This window comes from Canis aureus, chromosome 10 (assembly GCF_053574225.1).
Source record: "Canis aureus isolate CA01 chromosome 10, VMU_Caureus_v.1.0, whole genome shotgun sequence".
In the NCBI taxonomy this organism is placed as follows: domain Eukaryota; kingdom Metazoa; phylum Chordata; class Mammalia; order Carnivora; family Canidae; genus Canis; species Canis aureus.
Window position 1 is genome coordinate 9189216 of NC_135620.1, and position 25894 is coordinate 9215109.

The window sequence follows — 25894 nt, forward strand, 5'->3', positions numbered from 1 at the left end:
TGTCTACAGAATATGGTATCTCACCAATGGTCTTAATCTTAGATGATGTCACCAAAAGTGACATATGGAAATTGCAGTGAGTTTGAGGTTATGTGCTCTTCCCATTTTAAAGCTTCAAGATTCCCCAGCATCACTTTTAATGTCAACGATTTTTTATAGCATCAAGATGCCATGCTGTTCCTAAGCCATACTTTCAAATCTTTTCTTACTTTGCTACCTTAGGACTGATCGTATAATTTCCAATGCTTCATCTGTACTTCCCAAATTCAGAAAATTCTATTAAATTTGTTGGGTAATTGAAATTCTTTATTGAATTAGTTACTGAAAGTTAAATAGCTTCTCTTGCAAATCATCTGGAAGCTGGTGATGGTGGCAGTTACTCAAGAGAGTCCTTCATGATACCTGAGTTATTCCCATAAACCTGTCTAGGCTTGGGGGGGAAGAAAGAGAAAGCTCTGGCCAAAAGAGTGGCAGTTTCCAGTATATCATCATACTGCCTGGGATTTGACAATTACCTGCATTCACATTCTCCTTCCATACTGCACCATGCTATGATGCTTTCAAAGGCATTTGCATGACATAGGGTACTATCAGTATCAGTAATGTGGCTGAGGGACCCTGAGATGAGTTGATACCATCTGTGCAAGGGTAAGTCCTTACATGCACATGAAACATGTCCAAATGGCTGGCTATCTGGCTTCTAATAGTAATCAAACAGACATCTAGGGTTCAGAAACTAGGCTCTAAAGTAGACGTAAACTAAATTTATTAGGGCTATATGCAAAGTGACAATGTCTTATTAATCAACTGTTAGCTCTAGATATCTTCTACAGAGGACTGACTAGCCTCCACCTGGCAAAACTTTTCCTTTTGGTGGGCAGTATGACGACAGAACTTCTAATGGAAGAGACCCCATGGGAAAGAATGAAGGGGCCCTGGGAACAGAGAGCAGATCCTGGCTGACAGCCAGTAAGGAAATAAGAATCTCGGTCCTACAACTGTCAGTAAGTGATTCTGCTAATTTTGGCCTTGTGACATCCTAAGCAAAGGATTCAGTTGAACCCAGCCACACTTTAATCCACAGACTTCAGGTGTTGTTTTAAGCCAGATGAACTGTGATGGTGCCCATAGGAAGCCAGCACAGACACACTACATATGCTGCAGTAGAAGAGGAGGGAGAGTCCTGTCTAGTCAATGTGAAGAGGCGGAGCAGCCCAGGTGATTGAGGATGTCGACCTAGTAGAGGTAAGATAGCAATGTAACCACATGGGACAGGCATGTGAGCCATCAGGGTAGAGCCATCCATACATGCCATGAAGAATTTGTAGGCTTCTGTAGAGTTTCTCTTTTTGAAAGAAGTACATACTTGTTCTACACTCGAATTTTTTAAGTGGATATCATTATTTTAAAAAGAACTGTTCCTGGTTCAGAGCTGACAAAGTCAAAAATTCTTAAGATTCATGCCAAAATGGTTTTGTATAAGGCTATGTTTTTGGCAAACTCAGCATATGTAAAATTCAACATATTATATGTCATGCCCAGTGTTTCTCCACTTTCTCAATGATTTATATCAATTTAGCTTACTAGTATCTCCTTCTTTCACCCAATATCACCCCCAAAACAATTATTTCCTTTTCCAGAAGGGCATACATTTGTCCTTATTCATCCAACATAAACTAAATGGCCCCTATTAGGTGCCAGGACATTTTATTAAGAACTGAAGGTGATCAAAGATGAACAGGAATATCCCTTCTTACAAAGAGATTCAAGAAACACAGTACAGAGGACCCAAAACCAGAAAACACTAACTTACTGAACTATCACAAATCTTGAGGGGAAAAAAATAACACCTAGAAGCTGGAAACTAGAAGATAAACAGCTTGCTGAGGTTCAAAATGTCACAGCACACAGAGGAAGCGGAAAACTCTGCTGTGGCCCTCATGAGAAATACTGTGCATTTGTTTAATTTTTTAGCTCACCCTTAAAGCAGACCTCTGGATAGAGAAACAGTAGAGAGATGTGATGAATATATTTAATAAGTGAGAAACACAGGTAAGAAAAATACCAAGTATGATGATTTCATCTGTACAAATCTTAGACTAATCAAGAGGAAGAATCAATCAGAGGGCATTTGATCTGTATTTTCTTGATACCATCAGTTCTACCACAAATCCAGTATCCTAGGAGCTGGGGTTTGTTTTTATTACTTGTGTTATTAATTTATTAGTGTAAATTTACACCTGTCAACATAGATTTATAGCAGTGGAACTACCTCCTACAAATATTATAGTCTTCAAGGACACACAGCTAAGAACTCTTAAATTGCTGTAACACTTGCTAATATAGTTTAGCTTCACTTATGTGAAAAGATAAATGGCCAGAGTCCTGCTAGAAAAATTATTTTGGTAATAATTCTGATTTTCCTCCTGGCTTTTCTTAAATATTCTGAAGTTATTTTCATCTATGAATCACTGTCTCCAATGCCAACAAATGATGATGAGTAATTCTGCCCGCATGGGTTCAGTGCGGAAGAGAGGGCTCAACTTCACCCCCCCATCTTGGGGCAGGACTCCATGCTTTACAGTCATCTCCACTCACATTCTTTTCATTATTGTTATAGCAAATGAAGCTCTTAGCATTGCAGGCCAAGAAAAAGGGAATTCACATGTTTGGGACTGTGTGGTAAGAGCAATTGAGTAGGAAATGATTCGCCACAAGAAGCATTCAAGGTCACCCACAGCAAAAAACATGCTGAGTGTGTCTCCATGGACTGTCTTCCCTTTGCATTGCTCCTCACCTAACCCAGGACCTCATCTTCTCTTGCATGGAGAATTCCAACAGTTTCCTAACTGCCCTCCTATCCACTCTTCAAATACCTTCCAAGTAATTGCCATACCACATACAGCCTTAAATGAGACTTTTGTTTTAGATTGAATTGCACTCTTGCTTACAATCTTTCATTGGCATAAGAAACAATGAATAAAATTCAAACTCAGTAAGTATTCAAGAAACTCATGTCCTGCTCTCTGCCTACCCCTCCCTATAGCCTCTTTTCTGTGTGCCTCTCTTGCCCTTCTAATGCATGATCCATCCCTTCAGAACTCTTCATCATTATGCAGCATACCTGGCTGCATTTCCTAGCCTGGTGACTTCTTTTTGCCTGGGATATTTTCCCTTTTAAGCCTCGCCCTGGCCCAAATCTTCCAGGTTCTGGACAAATACCTGTTCATCTGAAGAGCTAAAGTTTACAAAATATTTTCTGCTCCCACCCACCCTCACCCCAACTCCACAGAGACAAGGAGACCATTCCTTTGCACTGCCTGTGTATCCTCTGTACAGTCCCCTCAGACTCCCCATCATGGGTTAGGAAACATCTTGCTTTTCATGCCTGTAACTCTGTGCCAAGCTCCCATAAGGCAGAGGCCACATGGTCTTTGTGTGTCCTGGAACCGCCTTCATGGACATTGTAACATTGCTGGGAATAGAAATCCACACAAAAAACAATGGCAAGTACAAAGCTTGGTATGTGATGAAGTGCTAAGGAATGTATATCTTGCTGTAAGCGTTTGGAATGTCCTAAGAAATCACATGGCTTGGTGGAGAGTTCTACTGTCACACAGATCTGAATTCACATCCAGACACTTCCACCTCCTAGCTGTGTGACCATGGATACGTCAGACCCTTTCCCTGGGCTAAACGAGGACAATAACACCTACCTCACAGAGTACTTGTGTAAATATCAGATGAGACGTGACAATCCAACACCATGGTTGCTAAGAAAATATCATTCTTGTCCCTCTTCTCTGAGAAGGGAGAGTGGATTATATGTGCTGAACAACTCAAGTGTAACTTCTTTTTATTATTATTATTTTTTTTTTACTTTTTTAAAATATTTTTTTCAGTGTAACTTCTTAAAGAAGGTTAAGATTTAAGCTTGACCTGGAAGCAAGGAGGATCTGGACAAACTGTGATAAATACAAAGACAATTGACTTTCTTAAACTCTTCCCAGATGTACCTGAGGCCCAGCCTTCACATGCTATGTCAGTCCTATAGTTCAGACTCTCATTGCAATGTGAGAGTAATTATGCATGAACATAATCCAGTTTCAAAATCCAAGAATATTTTAAATTGGAGAGAAGACATAAAATCATCATGATGTACTGAGAGAAGACTCATTCTTTAATTGAAAGAATGTTCCAAAATTAAGTTGAAGAGTTCTGGACTATTCACTCCTTTGCACAGAAGTAAGCATTGCACTACCAAACAGCAGTGCTGGCATTACATCTACCAACATTTAAACAAACACAGGGCAGGTAACAACTTCCATGTGTGGATAGTTGGAGTGTTACAGAGAAGTCCAAAGCAATCTCATTGACTTTCATGGGTAAGTGTTCAAGAAGCATCTTTTTTTTTTTTTTTTTTTCACATCTGAATATTTTCATGGCTGAAGGGAGGCCAAGATAGCTTGGGAAACAATTTACGATGATATGTAAAGTAGTTACATTTTCCAGCAAGTCAGGCTATTCAATTATTCCACTCAAATTAATAGCTCTTCGTGGCATTTGACATGTGATAGTCTCAATCCAATCACCCACTTCAGCTGGAGGACAGCAAGTGCTACCCAGATGGGAAAGGGTCCAAGTTTGAAGTTGATCACAAACACCAGCCTTTGTCATGACTGTGTCCAACAGTAGCTTGCCATCATTGAGAAGGGGTGCTCTCGGCAAGCTGGCCTGCTATCACCATAATGCCAGTTCATTTCATTTTAGACCTGTAGCTAGGTCTCTGCTATCAGAAAACCAAAGTAGTTGATTTCTTTCTACCTCTGTTGAGATAAGTGGGACAACTTGTAATTTGGTTTAGGTAAAAAGAAAAAAAAAATCTAGATTGTAGGTACAGATTTAAAGAAAGGAATAAGGACACAAATGGCAATTTTCACAGTACCTTGAATGCAGTAGGAATTTAATACATTTAAAGAGATGTACAAAGAATTGAAACAAAAAATCCAAAGATAAGAACAGAAAGTGAAGGAATGAAATGTAGTATTTGTTTTGGATACCATTCATGTTCATCGTTGGGTTTTTCTCAAGTATGATCAACTGCAAATGACTGAGCTGGGCTCCCTGACTCTAAAATCTAAACTCCACACAATATCCATAGTGCTTCCTGGTAAATGTTAAGGCAGCTATCACTTCTTTGCTCAGAATGCTAATGGCTTTCCACCTCACTCAGAATAAAATCTAAAGGCTTTCCCAAGGGCCACAGGCCTCTCCTGAACTTTCCATCTTCATCCCCCAATCATCCTGAGCTGACTCCAACCCTGAATACTAAGCCCACTCCTGCCTTGGGCTTTCCACATGCTATTCCTTCCCCACCCCCGCAAAGGGTTTCACTTCATTTAGGTCTACTCAGATGCCACCTACTCAGGTGTCACCTACCCAAAATGTCACCTTCTCCAACCACTACATCTAACCTAGAAGCTCCATCATGGTTTACCCCTTGCTCTACTTTCTTGTTCTTAGCAGCTGTCATTACCACACATTAGATTATCCATCTAGCTGTTTATCATTCTATCAATTTATCTATCTTAAACATTAAACTGGTCACTACAAGATGGAGGATATTGTACCCCAGAGCCTGGAATACTGGATGCCACGTGATAGATAATAAATTTTGCAGGAGGGATAGAGACGAGGAGGAAGGAGGAGACGAATGCTCCCTTGTCTTTCTACTCAAATGTTTATATCTTTGCTCCCCAAGTAAATGGACATGGGGCTATCTGGACAGCAACTACTTATCTCTGTCGATCCTCTGCAGTAACTCCAGGAAAAGAGCATGGGCTTTGGAACCAGAGAGACCAGAATTTAAATCCCATCTCCATCACCACATAACTTTTTTGACTTTGGACAAAGTTTTTAAACTCTCTATGGAATTTGACAGTTAATAAAACTTTAAACAACCATACTGAGCGAAGCACTAGCAATACCTCAGAAAAATTATTTAAAGAATTAAATTAGCTAACTTCCATTAAAACCAACTTGACAGAAAATGCATAATTGATAAATATTAGCTCTCTATCCCTTCTACCCTCCACCCTATCTTCCCAGCACTCTCCCATGGTGTTCTGCTCAATAAATGCACCTACACTGAACAAAATAATGAATGGCTGCTATGAGCCTATGTAAACCAACAGCGAACAAACAAGATAACTCAACTGAAAGAAAGTATTATGGAAATGGTAGCTCAGCACACAAATAAATCGCAGGAATTACCATTACTGTCGTATAAAAAACTTATCTTAGAGCCAGGTTTCTGTGTTGTGAACCTCTAATCAAGTAGATTAGCTTGAAGATAGTCCAAATAAAGAGGACACTGGGGTAAAGAATAAGTCAAGTGAAGACAAAAGAGAGAAACGAAGAGGATGGGTTTCGCAAAAGCACTCGGGAATACCAGGGTCTCAGGGTCTGGCTGGCAAGAGGCTTCAGTAAGTGGTCCCATCAGACTCACAAAGCCTAGAGTTTTTCCATCTTTGTGAGAGAAGCAGTAGAAACAGGTAATACTTCATGCTCCTCTGTGGCTGTCTTTCCTGCTGCTGTGAGGTTACCATCAAGCACAGGCAAGAAAGGGACACATGATACAATGAATATCATCTCACCAGTCAGCAGAGGTGAGTAAAATATAAGCAAAGGAAGCAATCAGTTCATATTTATCATCAGCCGAACGGATTTGTCCTGAATTGCCTCCCTCTAGCATACAGCCTTCCCTCAGGGAAGGGAGCGAACATTTGTCTGCATTCCTGCAATATGCTGCGGCTTGGGCTAGACACCATCATGTATGTTATCTCATTTTTATTATCACAATCATCCTAGTAAGCTTTATTATCCCCATTTTCCGAAGGGAAAAAATGAGACTTGGGAAGCTTCTGAAAATATCAAAGCTAGAAAACAGCACTTCACTCCAGCTCTGTAACAAAAAAAGAGCCAAGTGATCCCTCTCATTTGTAGGACAGCACTTTGTAATTTCCAAAGTGTTTTCATGAGAGAATCCCTGACTTTCACACACATATTGAGAGGCAAATAATACCGTATTATTATTATTGTCACTAAATAATGGAAGGAGCTGGGGCTCAACATCATTGAGTGATTTGTCTAAAACTACAGAGCCAGTAAGTGGCAGCACTAGGATTCGGATCCACTTTCCTAGTTCTAAGACCAATACTCTTTCCACTAAGAGATGATTCCCTACTTTTCAGAAGATTACTAGGTTTGTTTGAGTAAACCTTGTATATTTTGAACTGAGCTGTCAAAGAACACAGTTCTTACCTCAAACTGCGTAAGTAATAGGCCAATCTATGAATTACTTCGGGTAACAAAAGCCATTGATACCCTAAAATCTCAGGGGCCCCGCACAATAAGTCTTATTTCCTATTCAGGTAAGAGTCCAAAGCAGGTACTCTCAGCACCCGGTTAATTTGAGGACCCGGGTGCTATTCATCACTTACTTAGGCCTCAGACTCCTCTACACCCAGGCCAAAGGGAAAGAAATAGGCAGACAGCATCTCAACTGCATTTCACTAGAGAACTAGTCAGAGGCCATTGCTGGATTTGAGTGGGCCAAGTGGTCCAGGAACAACTCTGTTACATGCAAGGGAGAGCAGGACTTGTTGGTGAATAACTAGTCATCTCCATCACACCCTGCTAGCACAACCAGAGATGTGTAAGCAATGTCAGATAATGCCTTAAAGTCAGAAGTCAGCTTAGATTGTTTTGCATAGCCACAAGCAAGGAGCCTACTTTTAATTCTTTGTTCCTGCTACTATGTGTTCTTTCGAAGCATACAAATAATAACAAATAAATGGACACTTGTCCACTAGGATAGTGGATTCCTATCCATCAAGTACCTAGGATACATGCTAAAATAAATAAATAAATAAATAAATAAATAAATAAATAAATAAATAAATAAATAAATAAATAATAATTCCCAGGAGCCCAGTGCAGAGATATTCTCACAAGTGAAGCTGATCCGTTGCCTCAGGCCCACAGACCATGCTCTGTGAAATACTGGCTTAGAACCACAGTTCCTTCATGATTGGTGATTACACAATAGCTGCTTCATGCTGGATTGGAGAAAAGAGAAATGCATCCCTCTCCTGCCAGCCCCTTCACAAAATCCAGCAGAAGTTAGTGCCTGGAAAGAGCCAGAAAGCCACATCGTTTCACATTTTCCACATTCAAGCAACATCCACTCCCACAAAGGGTTTGTTTTGCTCCCCAGGTTCTATTTCCTGGTCTCCTTGACAATGCAAAAACAACTTGGCCCTTCATGGAACCTCGGCTTACTTCAAATGGCAGGAGTTGCCTCACAAGAACAAACGAGACAAAGATGGATTGAATAGATCTAAGACCCAGAAAAAATAATGTCTGTATTTAATAACTTCTATTTTACCTACAACCCTGGGACTCTCTCTGGAGTGAGCAGAAACCAGGGTATGTGGTATGGGCCACACTCAAGCTATGAGGCAGTTGTTGCTCATTAACCTTGTACAACATGACATCTGATTCTTCCTTAACATGGCTAACAAACCACTTCTCATATCAAGTGGTTGCCCCAGAAGCCTTCAAACTATTTTAAGCCCTAGTGCCGAGTCCCAGAAATCATTCTGAGTGTTATCAGTGGTGATCCTGAGGAATTCAAGAACAGACAGAAAAAGAAATTCAAAATACTTTCCACTTTGGCTGTCTTAAAAAGACTTTCTTATTGGCAAAACAGAAAAATAAGTTAAGATTTAGAATGCTTGGCTTCATCCTGATTGCCAGCTTTTACAATGGTTTATTGAACTAGATAGGATAGAAGAGACACATTCAGACAGCACCTGAATGTGAGCTGAGACAAGTGGCTGGGGACAAAGTGAAAGCAATGTAATTGATTAGACCCGCAGCAGAGCCTGGCAATTGTGGGGAGGCAGGGAGTCATGATCTGGGCACACCATCATGTCCTCACCTTCTCGGGGGTCTCCTCAAGCACTATCCATTAGACACGGTGTCTTGGGAATACTGAAGGGTAACCCAGTAAGACTTACACACCATCATCAGAGCCTTCGCAAATTCCCAATTCTGTCCAATATGATGACTCTAAGTGATTGTCCATGAGCTTCAAGCCCCCTGAGTTCTTGGCCTCACCACACCTCCAGTACTCACAGCCTTTATCCTCCCAGCATGCATTACAGCTCTAAGCAGATAACCCTCCCCCCATGTTGCTTTTCTGCTGCTCTGTCTCCCACATACCTGCCCTACTCATGTCACCTGCCTGTTAAGGTCACTACTACCCTCCTGATCAGTGACTCCAGAATCCACCTTGCTTCCTCCTTTTCTTTTGCATTTCCTCATCCCCAGCTCATCCACGTTGGGCAATAGCTCTCATCACTCTACTCTCATTTTCCCAGTTACTCCAGATTCAGGCATTGTTATTTCCCTGGATATGCTTCTGTCTGTGTTTCCTGCCTCCACTTTCTCCCTGTCCTTATCTACCCTTCAAACTATGTCCAGACCACCTAAAAAATAAGTAATCCTTAACATTCTAATTGTGAATAACTCATGTTGTTGATTGCATCAATGGTCCCAATTCTTCACCTGCTCTTGAAACTGCATGTTCTTTGCCATGCAAATCTGCAGTCCCCATTCCATGCTGACCCTGGGCTTGGTTATAAGTCCTGTTTGGCCAATAAGATGCTTGCTTAAAAAGCACTAGCACAATTGGCCTTGATTGCTCTCACTCTTCTATAGTGCCATGAGAGCATGCATAGGCTGTCTGCTGGATGAGAGACATGGGAAGAACTTAGTGCCCCCAGTCATCTCAGCAGGGGCAATCTTAGATCAGTCAATATCCCAACATCAGAAATAGGAATGAGCCTAGCTGAGACCAGAACAACTCAGCCAAGTCCAGCCTACATCACCAACCCACAGACTAAGTAAAAGAATGTTTATCGTTTTTAGCCACTGACATGTGGAGTAGTTTGTTATGATAGCAGACAACATATATGACAAAACACAACACATGATTTCAGACAATATCTCGCCCCATCTTGGTCAGAACTGAAGCTTCCAATTCATGTCATCACTGTCTCTCCTTCCTCCCATCTGTGAAGTCTGTGTGCTCCTGGGCTAACTACTAGAACAGGTCAGATCTGGACTGACCTTCTTATATACACAACCATGATTCTCCACCAGATGACTGAAGCAGACACCTGGTGATATTCAAGGTCCATCAAAGAAAGCAGTAGGTGTGTAGTGATTCAGTTTCCTCACAATTGGCTAGAACTGATGACAGAGGGTATCTGCTTCAGTAACAGTAGAGTTTTTATAGACTAGACTCTGAGATCAGGAACATAAACAGTATAAGTGTGTGTCTAAACCTTTTCCTTCACATCTACCAGGAACTTTCCAAAAGAATAGTTGACTCTTTGTAGAATTTGTTTCTGATTTGCCTCATGTCTTCATCTGGGGGGCCCTAGGGGAGAGAGTAGGAGCCAAAGAAGAAGTCCTTGGGATACAAGTGAAGGGATTTTGTGAGGATTGTGGAAAAGAGGAAGAAACCAACTGGTACTTTGAAATATTATCCTGTATTTGTTTTCTCTCTAACTTGAATATGAATTTTTTGAGAACAGATTCTCAATCCAGTGCCCTTTTGAGGAGGCAAGTAGAAGCAATGGAAAGAAAATCAGATTTAAAATCATGAACTCTGTGATTTGGGAAAGTGACTTAATCCCTGTGTACTGAGAGTAAATCGATCAACATGTTGTCTTATATAATCAGAGAAGATAGATAGGATGGATGGATAGACAGAATAAGTAGATCAATTAAATGTTACCTCCTTACCTTAAGAAATAATACCCTGTGTTACCCCAGCCTATTATTATCTATTATATGGCTGCTTTTAATTCTCTTCATAGCACTTCATCATTATCTAAAATTATCTTATAGGGCAGCCCCGGTGGCGCAGCGGTTTAGTGCTGCCTGCAGCCCAGGGCGTGATCCTGGAGACCCTGGATCGAGTCCCACGTCAGGCTCTCTGCATGGAGCCTGTTTCTCCCTCTGCCTGTGTCTCTGCCTCTCTCTCTCTCTCTCTCTCTCTGCATCTCTATGAATAATAAATAAAATCTTAAAAAATAATAATAAAATAAAATGAAATTATCTTATATATTTATATGTTTTCTCCTTATTCTCCCCAACTCCAACGTAAGGAAGGTAAGAGCTCCATGAGAGGAGAACCCCATGGGAGCATACTATTTTATTCATGTATTGCCAAGTTTTAGAAATAGGTATATGACAGCCACTCGATAATTAATACTTAGAAAGATAAAAGGAAGGAAGGGAAAAAGGAAGGAAAGGAGGAAGGAGAGAGAGAGAAGATGAACAAATGCATGGATATGTTACCTTTAGGGCTATCTAACTTCTAGTTAATAACATATAGTCCATCAAAGAAATTGTATTTCTTTGAGCACACTTGAGTTTATAGAAATAATTCCAATTCATAAAAAGAAAGGTAAGATATAAGATTTTATATGTATTATAAAAAAATTACTTGGTATTCATAGAAATATTTCAGTTCAAAGATTTCTATGTTCTCTGATACTTCATTCATTCTCTAAATAATCCTGAGTTTCATAGTTCTGTATATAGATACACATACAGACCCCACCGAAGTCATAAAATAAGCCACGTAACCCTTCTGAGGATATTTCCTTGTCTGCATAACTAAAAAGTTGAATAGCTTGATTTTGTGATTGCTTTTTAAATTCTATGAGTTAGAGGTGCCTGGGTGGCTCAGTCAGTTAAGTGTCTGCCTTTGGCACAGGTCATGACCCTGGGGTCCTGGGATCAAGCCCTGCATTGGGGAATGGGGGGGGGGGGTCCCTGCTCAGTGGGGAGTCTGCTTCTCCCTCTCCCTCTGCCTCTCCCCGCTGCTTGTGTGTTCTCTCTTTCTCTCTCTCACTCTGACTCTCTCACTCATCTTCTCTCTCTCTAAAACAAATAAAATCTTTAAAATAAAACTAAAAAAACTCTATGAGTTAACGGTGATTAGGAAAACTACCATTTCTGGCTACAAATGCTCCTCCAAGAAAACAAAATATCTGCCATACATATTCTTAAAATTAGGTTAAATATAGAAAAGCACTAAGGTTGGGTTTTAAGGTGCCATGTGTATGTGTTTAAGTTTGCTGCAGAAAAGTCACCTAGAATTGCAGAATCCTGATTTAAAAGTACCCCTCTGCCTTATAATCCCTTTCACTATTTCTTATATTCCCTGTATGAGTGAAACCATGTGATGATTGTCCTTCTCTGTTTGACTTACTTCACTCAGCATAATACCCTCCAGTTCCAAGGGAAAGGCAGGGAACTGAGTAGAAAAAATTAGAGAGGAACACAAACCATGAGAAACTCCTAAATCTGGGAAACAAAGTGTTGCAGAAAGGGAGGTGTGTGGGGTGATGGGGTAACTGGGTGATGGGCACTGAGGGGGGCACTTGATGGGTTGAGCCCTGGGTGCTATACTATATGTTGGCAAATTGAACTTCAATAAAAACAAATGAAAAAAATAAAATGAAAGTACCCCTTTGCCCACATTAATTTTGTACATGAGCTTCAGATGCATTTGGCCAGAGCCTAAAGAAGCATTCTACATCCAGGGATCTCTAAGCCTACAAGGCAGGCCCTACCATGATCCCTAGCTAGAGCTGCAGAAGTATGAAATGCTCCCTTGGCCTACAGCATAATCTTACTCTCTAAACCTTTCTATAAGCTTCCTGAGAATACAGCATGGAAAAGGACTCAAAATGACATTAATGGAATCTCCTTCCCATCTTCGTGATTTATCTATATCATAATAGGTATTTTAGTTAAGGCTATTTTGTTTGTAAGGAACAGAAAAACTCTTAGAAGGTTAAGGGGTGGGATCCCTGGGTGGCGCAGTGGTTTGGCGCCTGCCTTTGGCCCAGGGCGCGATCCTGGAGACCCGGGATCGAATCCCACATCGGGCTCCCGGTGCATGGAGCCTGCTTCTCCCTCTGCCTGTGTCTCTGCCTCCCTCTCTCTCTCTCTGTGTGACTATCATAAATAAATAAAAATTAAAAAAAAAAAAAAAAAGAAGGTTAAGGGGTGGGGGGGAGGCCATTTCTGTCTAATGGTACAATGTTGTCTTGTGGAATCTGGGGCAGGAATACACCTGGGATCGAGGAGGGGTAAAAAAAAATGTTGACTAAGGGTCAGAGGAACAGGCCACACCTTCTTGGTCTTTTTTTTTTTTTTTTTTTGACCCTTATCTCTACTCTGTCCATCATCATCAGACTCCTCTCCTTACAGACCTGATTTTTACCTTCTCCATGCCTGTAGCCACCACCCAGCTCTCAAAGTCACACCATCATCTCAGTTCAAGCCACATGCAGAGGTTGTGACTAATGCCTGCCTCAACCCAAGCCACACTCCTGGGAAAGAGATGCTCATTGGCCCACATTAAGCTATACAAGTCTTCTGTTCAAATTAACTGTGACCAAGTGAGCAATCTCATAACACAAATGTGACTATGACAGGCTCATCTGAGTAATGAAGTGAAGGGGGCAGGCTGGAGAAAAAGGAGGTCACTCTTAAGTCACTCCAAAGGGGGCCTAATAGCCTAATATAGCATATCTTCTAAAAGGACCCTACCAGGCGGAAAGCTCTTATTATAAAGGCTAAGAAACTGCCATAGTTAAGATTATTTCCAACAGGCATCTTGAGAACAAATGCCGCTACACCACTTACTTACATATTTTTATTACCTTACAATTCTATAGATCAGAAGTCCAACATGGCTGCCCCTGGACTAAAATTGAGATGTCAGCAGGGTTGTGTTCCTTTCTAGAGACTCTAGCGGAGAATATTTCTCCTTGTCTTTTCCATCTTTCAGAGTCTACCCACATTCCTTGGTTCATAGCTCCTTTCTCCATCTTTAGCGCCCAGCCATGTTGCATCTCTCAGACTATATTCCACCATGATATCTCTTTTATTTAATAATAAATTTATTTTTTATTGGTGTTCAATTTGCCAACATACAGAATAACACCCAGTGCTCATCCCATCAAGTGCCCCCCTCAGTGCCCGCCACCCAGTCACCCCCACCCCCTGCCCTCCTCCCCTTCCACCACCCCTAGTTTGTCAACCAGAGTTAGGAGTCTTCCATCTTCTGCTCCCTTTCTGCTATTTCCTACCCATTTCTATATCTCTTACTCTGATCACAATCTGAAAAATTCTCTGATTCTAAGGATCCATGTGATTGGATGGCCCATTCATATAATCCAGGATAATCCCTCCATCTCTAGAATTTTAACTTAATCCCATCTGCAAAGTTCCTTCTGCCATGTAGGGTAACATAGTCACAGAGTCCTTGTATTATGATGTGGTCACATTTGGGAATTCATTATTCTATCTACCACAGAAAGGTTCTTGAAATTAAAAGACACTTATAGTTTTCTCTTTTGGGTGTTCTTTTCTCATATGCCTAAAACTCATTATTCTCCAACTTTTCATTCAGTGATCATTTCATAATGGGGATATATAATCCTTGTGCCCTTGAAAATTCAAAGTTTTCAGCCTCACCTACAAAAGACCTATCAACATTTGATTTGATTAATATTGAATATGTGTAATCACCAATATCAGTTCTATAAAAAAGTGGAAGTAACACAATTCTGAACGCCTACTAACTCTCGAGCACTTTCCTAGGCACTTTATATCTCTCATTTCATTTAATCTTCAAAATGACCCCACAAAGTAGATGGTATTATCTCTATTTTACAAGTGAATAAAACAATGATAAATAAATTTTTCAAAGTCAGACAGTTAATAAGAAGTGGAGTCAAGATTCAAATAGTGAAGCCCTGTCCCCCTCCAGAGTTCCAATTCTTTCCTTTATATCAGATAGCTACTAAAGAATGAAACCCATCCAGAGGTGGCCTTATAATGTTCTGCCCTCCCACCATCATAAAAAGCAACCACTCCATTGACAATATCAGTCATTCCACTGATAAGCAAACACCTTTGCAGTAAGGGACATGGAGACGTGTGACCTACTCCTGAACAGAGCCTCAGTGAAGGGAGCTGACAAGGTTCTGAAATGACAAGGACTTTGCAGACAGTTGCTTTTTATTACCCTTCGGGTTTTAGGTTTTCTTTCTAATCTTCTCCAATTACCTAGATAGAAAGAGACATGGGTAGGATGAACACCAAAAAAGAGAACTATGCCTCAGTGTCCTCGCCCACAAAATGTATATAACTAAAATCATTTAAGTGACCACAAGTGATTACTGGGGTGATTGAATTAGTTGATCCATGTAAAGCAGTTAGAATAGTGCCTGGCATATAGAAAATACCATCTTAATCACTGCTGTCACCATCCTCATCACCATTGTCATCCTCGTCATCATCAAGATTTCAGACTTAAAAGTACTAACAAGTCAAAATATAAGGACCAGAAGGTCTCTGGATATTGGAAAGAACCCCAGAATATGAACTAAACAGATTACTTCCTTGTGGGTTTTTTTTTCCTTTGAGGCATTGGTTAAACAATGAACACTCTCTCACTAATTTTTATATTGTGTCATTACAATGGTAGATTTTTACTGTTAATGCTATTTCTTTCTCCAAGTAACCAAGAAAATGCAATTCCCAGACCATCCAGTAAAAAAAATTCATATATGTATCATTTCTCTTATAATAAAACAACATTGAGAACTTCATTTTTGGGGACAGCTTAGAAATACAATATGGCCTTAGTAAGCAGGTGACTCAAAATATGCTATGCCACTCAAACTCTCACCCAATTTTCATTTATCAAAAATTGAACCAATTGACTATTTCCACCCAAAATAGGTTTCAATCCCCATATTCCTTTCTCTTCCAGACACTCTTTAACTGCTTTAAATTCAATCCCCAGTGTTCTCTTTGAACATCTTTTGTTTGTGCTTTTATTCCCTTTATGGTATCTTACAGTCTCTAATTCTTCCTAATTTTTTTGGATGCTTACAGCCAACTGTTCCCCAATGTTTTGCTTGGGCTCCCCATCTCTCTCCTCAGTAGACCTCAGTGGGTTGCTTCCATAGGTTTCCTGAGTTTCTTCCCATCCCTCCTGCAGCTTTCTTTCCCCTCCGCTGCTGCCTCCCTCTGCTCCTTCTTGCTCCATATGCTGCCCCCTGCTCACTTCTCCTTCAGCTGCAGACAGTAAGAGATTGGCTAAGGCTGCTCATCAGCCTTAAACTTGTCAGCACAGTTGTTTGCCTCAATAAAATGGAAGCAATGTCAACCCTTCTTTTTCCACCAGTGCCTTGTGATATTAATACTACGGTGCTGCTTTCCACTTCCTCTCCTGCAAGGCTCCAACCTCAGCAGACTGTCACCTCTCCTTTTCATTTCTTCATCCTTATCCCTTCTTTAGGAGCCCCCAATATGTCTCAGTACCTAAAGTCTGCAAAAGATTCCTATATGCTAGGCTTATCCTGTAATTCACTTCCTCATTGCTTACTACATGAGCAGAGTACTCCTTAAATTGTGTATCAGTTGAGAACACAGGGCTGAAGTCAAGTTTTAACTCCATAATTTCACAGGGCTAATGACAAGAGCTAGAAAGGTACATGACATAATGAATCATGAGGGCATGGAGTTTCAAGACTGAAACCCAGTGCTTAAAAATGATTCTACCACTAAGTCTTTGTTTGAATAAAATGATTTATTTAATCTCTCTGAGTTTAGTAATCTCCAAAACATGGTACTCAAATCATGATCACTTGTTCCAATTATCCTTGTGGTATAACAAACTATGGTAAATTCAGTGCCATAAAACAACAACCACTTTACTATGCATGTGGGTTCTGTGGGTCAATTGATTGGAAAGGGCACAGTGGGGAAACTTTTCTCTACTCCATGATATCTGGGGCTCCCATGAGGAAACTCAATTATTAGGGCTACAACAGCAGAGGCTAGAAGACCCATTTTTAAGACAACTTCTTTATTTACATGTCTAGTGGCCTCTCCATGTGTCCTGGACAGTCTCATAGCATGGCAGCCTCAGGGAGCTTGAGTTTCTTGTGGAAGACTGAGAAATCCAAAATGTGTTGACTCTATTCAACTAGAGAGAAGCTACATGACATTTTATTACCTAATCTTGGGAGTCACATAATGTCCCTTCCACTGTATTCTATTGATCAAAGCTTGCTCGGATGCAAGTGAGAAGAATTAGATTTGACCTCCTGATGCGGAAATGGCAAGATCACACTGTAGAAGAACATAAAGGATGAAGGCTATTGTGTCTGGAAAAGATAACGTGACACATCCCTATATTCCCTTCTAGTTCTAAAAACCTGCTTCTGAGCTTTGAGTCTCAGTAGATGCTCAATTAAAATTTAGTCTCTGCTCTCCAGAAGACAATCTGAAGAAACATGAGATGTAGGCTTTTTATACATACAACACAGCAAGAACACAATGCAAAACCATTCTTATTCAAGCAATAAGACATGTGTCACGGATTGAAGTCTCATAAATGTAACAGACATTCTAACAAAAGAGGCGTCACTGAAGGGCAGACTCAAGAAAGTTTCATAGAGTAGGGCTACATTTACTGATGACTAACATTATCTCATTAAATCTTCATAGTAATCCTCAGATGTACATATTGACTCTGTGTTTTCAGATCATGAAGCTGAGCCTCATAGAAGTTAAAAAAAAAATTGACCTAAGGTCCCATTGCCAGTTATACCAGTCTCCATGCCACAGAAGAGGAAGCACTAGATTGAACTGGGTTTGAAGATGTGTTCTCATTTAGGATCTGCCATAATAGAGCAAAACAAATAGCTTGGGAACAATATAAATAAACACAAGAAGAGGAAGGGGCCAGATAAATAAGAAGGGTCCTGACAAGCGTCAGGGTGTCAGGGGGCATTGCCTGAGCTATTCAAAGAGGAGAGTTGCTATTGGATTGGATCAAATCATAATTCTTTCCCAGTGCAGCAATATCCACATAAAACAATGTACATAGAGTCTCAGACTATTTTAACACCAAAAAAAGAAGATTTGTATGCCTTGGTATTTGCCAGTCTTTATGAAGGCTCTCGAAAATGCACGGTCCTGCCTAATTTTCTTGCTAATCATTTATGCAATGAGGTGTGAAGATCATCACCATGCAAATTACTACTGTAGCTTTGTGTTTCATATTTACAAAATATTTTCCAATAACTTAGCAGCTACGACTCTCCATCCTCAAGAGAAGTGAGTAAGAACCAGCATGATTTTCATTTGCCAGATGAAGACATGGAGCATTAAAGTAAAGATAGGTATTAAAATTATAATTTCAAGTTTTTCATTAAATCCCTGGAGCCACACACACTCCCCCACCACTTCATTTTTTAAATTATTTTAAAATGTTGAGCACACATCCAATTCTTTAAAATTTTACAACACCATGCATTTATTTCTGCCTGGGGTAGGTTTTTTTCTAGGTTTATTGAGAAACAATTGACATATATCACTGTCTCTCTCTGGTTTTAATTCTCCATCACATTTTTAAGATTTCTGCAGTTACACATGAAGACTCCAAAGTGTTTGGGATAGAAGAGACAATGAAGACAAAGGCACAAACCCATTCTTCCTTTGTGATTCAGTTTCATTTAGTGTAGATTTTCTGGCTGTCCTCTGTGAGGAGGGCCCACTAAGTCACTAGAGGGCAAACAACCCAAGAAAGGGGACAGGGGGACAGGAGAGTACGAGAGCCTGTAGGATGTTTAAACTGCCATCCAAGCTCTGCTATTTTAAAGAAACTTTCCCTCTCAAACATCCATCAAATAGAGGACTAGTTGACTATGCTATGGTGCATCCACTCGATGGAACTCATGGTAAAAAGGAATAGAAAAGATTGATATATACTTCTACAAGACATCTCCAGGATATATTGTTAGGTAAACAAAAGCAAAGTGAAAAACTGTGCACAGTATACCACATTTATGTGACAAGAAGCGTAGGAAACAAATCTACGTATACTTATTTCCTTGTATTTTAAACAATAAACAATGGAGGGGAAAAATGATAAAAGTTGGTTATAGGGTGTGAGGAGGAAAAAGTTCCCCTGTTTGCTGATGTGAGAGCTAGAAGCTTGAGCTGGAAATCATGGGCTCCAGAAAGCTCTGACCTACTAACATCTCAACCCCATTCCTGAATGTGGCCTGATAACAGTTCTGGGTGTCATTTCAGATGCCAGTACAAAGGTTGTAGGACCTTCTAACTATGACACCTGCCATGCCTCCAGGCTGACCTGTCTGCTTGAGCTGGTGACCCTCTTTCTTCTTTCTTAGGTGGAGGAGGAAGACATTTCAACCTATACTATGTAAGTAACTGCTATCAGCTACAGCCACTTCACATATGGACTAAGGGCACCCCCTCATTGCTTCTCAGAAATATAAAAAATGATCCAGCCTAGGTAAAAAAAAAAAAAATCACACTTTCATAGCCACAGAACTTATTCACTCAGGACCCTAAACTGAGGCTTTAACATTGACAAATATATGAACAACTAACTTTTATCAAGCACATATGATGTCCTAGTCATCAGCTAAGAGTTTCAAATACCTTCCTGAATCTTCACAGTAACCCTACTAATACCACTCCTACTTCACTGATGAGGAAAGGTGAGTCCTCAAAGGTGTGGAATGTCACTAGTGGGTGACAGAGTAGCATTCCAAACCCAGGCATCTTAACACCATACTCTAACCCCAACTCAGCCTGCCTTGAAGACTGAGACTCTGTAATCCTCTGCTCAGACAAAAGATGACTGACCCTGAAAAAACATCACTGAGTCAAGTAAAAGCAGAGGAATAATACACATGGTCTATGTTCTCCAGGCCAACGAACTGTCAAGATAAGATATCCATACAAACTGGAATAAGTAAATAAGAGCACAAGACATAAAGCCATCGAACTGTCCATTAGAATCTCAACATCCCAGCAAGAGACCAGAGGTTTCCAAGAATCCTTAAATTTATAAATTCATTTACAGCATGCAATTTTCCTCATACGTTGTGACCACATGGGGCATCCGACAGAAAGTTGCTTCATACCTGATCAGAGTACAGGCAGACTGAGCAGCAGATGGGGCTTGCTCAATCACTCAGTGATTCACTCTGCCCACAGCTTCATAAAGATTACCATTCACCCCTCAGCACAGCTATCAATCCCCAGTGAACCATGGGACAATCTCAGATTTTCAGTAGTCAGACCTGTGAATGATAATTCAGGAATTCCCAAGGTTTAAGGAGTATGTTTAAGGACAAAACAAGAGATGCAAATCATCAATGATAGTATTATCAGGTCCCCTTCTCAATGACTTGCCCACTCTGTCACCTGCTTGCAACACTCCAACATTTACACCTACCTCTAAGGCTGTAGAACAACCCCAGAGGCTCTTTGCCTTCCTTTCTACCTCCAGGACTCCTCACCAAAGGGGCTTTAGGCTCCATCAAACCACACACAGATCATTTTATACCTTTCCCCAACACTGGGCAGAGGGAGATCAGTTACTGTTAATTACAGATGCTTTCTGTCATAATGGGCCAGATTTTCAAAAGAGTCTCAACTGCATAGCTCCCAAATGCCATGCACAAACCTGGTAATGGTCCATGCAAATTGAATACTTAGTGGGTCTGTGTGCATTCCGTTCCAGGGACTGCCTTTGAAAATTTAGCCCCATAACTCCAAAGCGTTTGTAGCATCGTAATCTGTCATCATTAGCAACAATGCTTGACTTGGTACTCAACATTCTTATTAACCATGCAATTATGAATGCAGACAATGTTTAATCACTTTTACAAAAATACAGCTGTGTTGTTGGGGAGCTGTCATTTGCTGCTCATTAATGATTGATTTTTTTAACCATCAAGATTGTTTTCATGAGGACAGCAGATTAACTATAAAGAATTCAATATTGGTCATTAAGGGATATTAAAATGGAAAACCTTTACAAGATGTGTCCTGTCTTGCTGCATTTGGATGCCTGAGACTCTCTTGCCAATGCAGGAGAGGAAATAAAATACCGTTCTTTCAGAGCTCTGGCAAGGAGATTCAGCTGAAGAGAGGTGGAATGGAGACAGAAATTAAGAAAAAAACATCTCTTTCTGCTGTAATAAAACATTGATTACATTTTACGATGGCAATAATTTACCCCAAATAATTACTTCAGTTATTGTCCAGCTTGTTCAAAGGCTAACTGAGCTGCAGGTACCAATCGATTCAGTGCAGATTGCTAATAATGGGCTATTTTGAAAACTTATAGCTGTTTCTCCATCCCATACACCAGAAGACACTAATTCCTTTCCCACCTTGCACACTTAATTAAAGATGAGTCAGGGCATTATTTTATGGCCAAACTTTCTTTATACCTTAGATACAGAAAGCTGGGTTCTGTTCCATCAAAGGCCTCCCGGACATACTGTGATAAAATATATTTTACCACTGCCTACCTAGCAAGACAGTAAGTTCCAAAACCTGTGAAGACATTGGGAAAATCAGATGGCTCAATGTCATGCCCTCCTTGGATTTCCTGTTCTGAAGCTCACTGTACCTACACATGGGGCTCTTTATTTCCTTATTTGCTCAGCAGCTGCCAAGGTCCTGGAAGACCTGACCTGAGGGAGGAGGTTTTTTAAAAAGTCACAACACCTCTTGTTTCTGTTCTGGTTCACCCTTACTCCAGGTCTTCTTTGAAACTTCTTCCTTAGTTCTTTTCAATAATATTTCGGATTTCCCCCCCCCCGCCCCAACCAAGACAAGTATAATACATATTTGTTTTGGAGAATACAGAAAAGCATGGAGAAGAAATGTAAAGCTCTTTGTAGTACCACACCCAGAAAAAAAACCACTGCTGATACTGTACATTTGCTTCCAGTATTTCTCCTATGAGCATTATAGTTTCATGACCCTTGGTGAGCTACTTATCCTCTCTGTATCCAGTTTCCTTCTCTGTGAAATAGGGAAATAAGACTACGTACTTCAGAATGTGGTTGTGAGAATAAATGAGTTAACAGTTGGAAAACAGAAGAATGTTCAACACATACTAAAAGCCTTGTATATCTTAGCTATCATAATTCCATAAATTTTTGGGAGATAAATATTATTGTAAAGGAAAGAAACACATCATTGTTAACTAGTGCAATTTTTTTCTTCCAGATTTAAATTCCCAAATGATGCTGCAGACCCAGGGAACCACACTTTGAGAACCACTGCTTTAAGTTAATGAGAAAAAAAAAACAACAACAATCTAAAGTGAGAAGAACACTAATGAGGGATGGAAGTGTATCTGGTCTAGTGAGCTTCCCTCAGGGGAGGAGAATAGCTTTGGAGGGATTTGAGAGGGGTGTTGTGCTATAAGACACATGTGGTGAATGAAATGATGGCTTCTGTTAGGTAAAAGAGCTGTGAGGGAGTGCTGACCTATCACTTGGCCAGTTGACTTTATCTGAGTCATTGCTAGGCAGTGAAGCTTTTAATTATGTACCCACATTGTCTTCCCCAGGATAATCCAGCATCATGGTTATAAGAAATCACCAGAAATTGGACACTCACTGGGAAAAGCAGCTTCGCAAATACCCTGTACCTGGGTAAGCTTCCAGGACAACCAAGACCATCTGGGACCTTGACTTTGCCATCACCCAAACCACCCAGAGAATGGAGAAAAACAAAATCAACATGAATATTTGTATATTTTAGAGAGTATCGTACTATTACTACTGCTTTATATTCAGCTTCTTCTCTATATAATACAAGCATGTTTCCATTTTCTTTACAACTTTTAAAATTTATAATATAACATCCCATCATATGGACACACCAGAATTGTTAACTAACCCCTTTTGTTGTGTGCTTTTACTTCTTTCATCTACTCTCTTATAAATAACTCTGTATTTTTTATTTGTGCTTTACCTTTTATTTTCTTCAAGAACATCATCAAAAATTCTGACTTGGAAGTCTGTGCCTTAAAAACAAAAGGTTTAGAGTTTGCAAATTATATTAGAAATTCTAATTATTACCATCAGTTTTCTAATGCTTTTTGTCCAACAAAAGTAAAACCTAGCAGACTTCATTTGTTGAAAGAGCCATACAATTGCCTATCACATGGCACTTTAAAGCACTTGTCTCAAAGATGTTGTGGTATCAACAGTAATTCCACAAAATAATTTGTCTATTTCCACAGTAAATTTTGGTTATGAAGATAATGATGTGTTGCAGACTGATTATTCTGGTGCCTGATACACAAAAGGTAAGCCAATATTTGAACCAATAAATGAACAGATCCTCAAACATCTACTTATTAACATGAGCAGAAGTCACTATTAATATTGGTTAAATCTCATAGTAATAGAAGAGAAATAATTTAAAAATTCATCTCTTTGGTAGCATACATATTGCTGGGGTTTATTTGTTTTTCATATTTTTACTGTTTTCAAGTTAAACATAAACTAACAAGGTATAGTTAGTCCCTTGAGGTAAAAACAGAACATCTGAAAATTAACTTTAGCCATAACATCAGAGCCATTTATAATAAAACTGTCAGCTCCAACTCTTTCTTCATGATAGCACATGGACTGTTAAATCATGGGTGATTTTTCATAAAAGAATCCCTTCTCCTTAAACAATGCTATGAAGGGGAGCCACTTCTTTTCACTGGTAGGTCTCAATCCTTGCTGCATGCCTGGGAAGCTTTTAAAAAGGGGGATCTTGGGGAATCCTGGGTGGTTCAGTGGTTTAGCACCTGCCTTCGGCCCAGGGCATGATCCTGGAGTCCGGGGATCAAGTCCCGCATCAGGCTCCCTGCATGGAGCCTGCTTCTCCCTCTGCCTGTGTCTCCACCTCTCTCTCTCTCTCTCTCTCTCTCTCTGTGTGTCTCTCGTGAATAAATAAAATATTTTTTAAAAAATAAAGAAAGAAAAAGGGGGATCTTGCCAGAGCTACCTGGGGAGCTTTCAAAATTTACCATGCTCAGGTCTCATCCCAGAATAGAGTCACCAGATGTGGGACCCAGGCACTGGGACCTCATACAAGATCTTCCACTGATTCTAATGTGCCACCACAGTTGAGAAACATTGCTTCAGAAGACACAGATGACCATAAAAGAACTTCAGGCACCCTATAACTTCAAAAGGACAGTTACCTCAGAAAGTCCTCCAGGTATCACTTTGCAATGTAGACAAATTCACTGAGGCATTGATTAGCTCTGTCAGCACTAGAAGTAGTACATCTTTCCAGAGGCCATAAATAAATCTGGTCAAGTTGCAAACCTGTGGAATAATATGGGAAAAAGTAATGAAATGCCACACTGGAGAAAATTATGGGCAATCCTGGCACCAACATATTATTGGGATATACTGGAAATATGGTACCAGTTATTTTGGATTTTCAACATCCTTTTTATAGTAAACGCTAAAATGGAAACAGATGCACTTGCATTCAAATTGATAGCACCCTTAAGTGGCACGAAAAATCTCTTCTTGACTTATTTGGACCCATTATTTTTGAGGATTTCTGTGATAAAAATTTTACCTTATCCTCAGAAAGCCACCAGCCTACTAGCCTACTAGCTCATTCCACTGAGAGTCAAGCAAACTAGCAGTCACAACAATCCGCTCAAATTTCATAACTAAATAATGAAGGTATGGAATTTTTATTTTAGAGTGACTGACATGGTATCTAAGTTATCTTATTACTACCATACTTTATATATATAAAATATACCATATTTTATATACATATATATGCTTGCCTTGCATTGTTATTGGCTAAATATAAATATACATGGTCAATAACAATGCAAGGCAAGCATTTAGCAGAAAAATACTGCTATGCCAGGCTAGATTCTTGTACAGGGTCTTTTAACTAAATAGATACTTTAGTCTAAACAAGTATTCAGTCTCTTTGGTCTCATTTTTCTCACTGTAAGCCATAAATAAGAGTAGGTAATTTTTATGGTCTCTTCAAATTTAAAAAACAAAATTTCTGTGAAAGTTTATCACTATCCTAAAGATGACCTTTGCGAAGTATGGCTACCTGGTAGATCTAGAAATCCAAGCATTGCACAACCATGGATCCAATGGCCCCAACCCCAATGTTGTTCCTTGGAAATGATATAATGGTGTAAACGCTGGGACCATGACCAGGATCAAAGCTACAGAATTATGATTTTGCAGACAGATTTATTCAGGAACACAGTCATTATAAAGGGAGTTCTAGCTCTCTGGAGAATATTTTTCTTCAAAAATGTTTCTGTTTATACTTATACAGGAATTGACAGACATGGAAATTCTACTCAGGACCACTTCAGACCATAAATTAGGTCCTTCTGGAAACTTATGTTTCAAAGCTTTAATACTAGAAAAGTCCATTGACTAATTAAATGGCAGAAGATATATTACACCAAATCTACTCGTGCAGATTTCCAGGGTGACCAAGACCCACTTCCAAGCACAATCAACAGATAAAGGGGAGGAGTTTCTTCCTCTAAAATTAGGCTTACATCTCTTAATGGGACTGAAGCTGGGCATTGTCATATGAATAAAGATTAGTTGTGGCCCATCCACAAGCAGTAACTCTTGGGGTTTTAAGACCTTAACAATCTTTTAAAGAAAGATGTGTGCAAAGCTTTGAAGGAAATATTTAAGCTCTGTCTGCAAAGCTTTCAAACAACAGAGTTCATAATGGAAACAATGATAGACTTTTAATGATAGAAACATTAGCAGACTCTGTAACAATATTATAAATCATTTCTAAATAACAATATTGATAAGATGAGTCTTTCAAAATCACCCAGGACACCTCTTTAACAGCTAAT

The 25894-nt window shown here is 39.8% G+C and overlaps 1 long non-coding RNA gene across 5 annotated transcripts in view; it reads right to left on the minus strand.

Moving 5' to 3' along the window:
• The window catches only part of LOC144321947 (uncharacterized), a 242919-nt gene that overhangs the window by 106320 nt on the left and 110705 nt on the right, over positions 1-25894 (minus strand). For all 5 annotated transcript variants that reach the window (XR_013387490.1, XR_013387492.1, XR_013387491.1 and 2 more), the window contains 2 exons: positions 24221-24347; positions 22993-23044 (listed from right to left, as the gene is read on the minus strand). This is a non-coding gene — a long non-coding RNA (uncharacterized LOC144321947). The remainder of the gene's footprint in view (positions 1-22992; positions 23045-24220; positions 24348-25894) is intronic.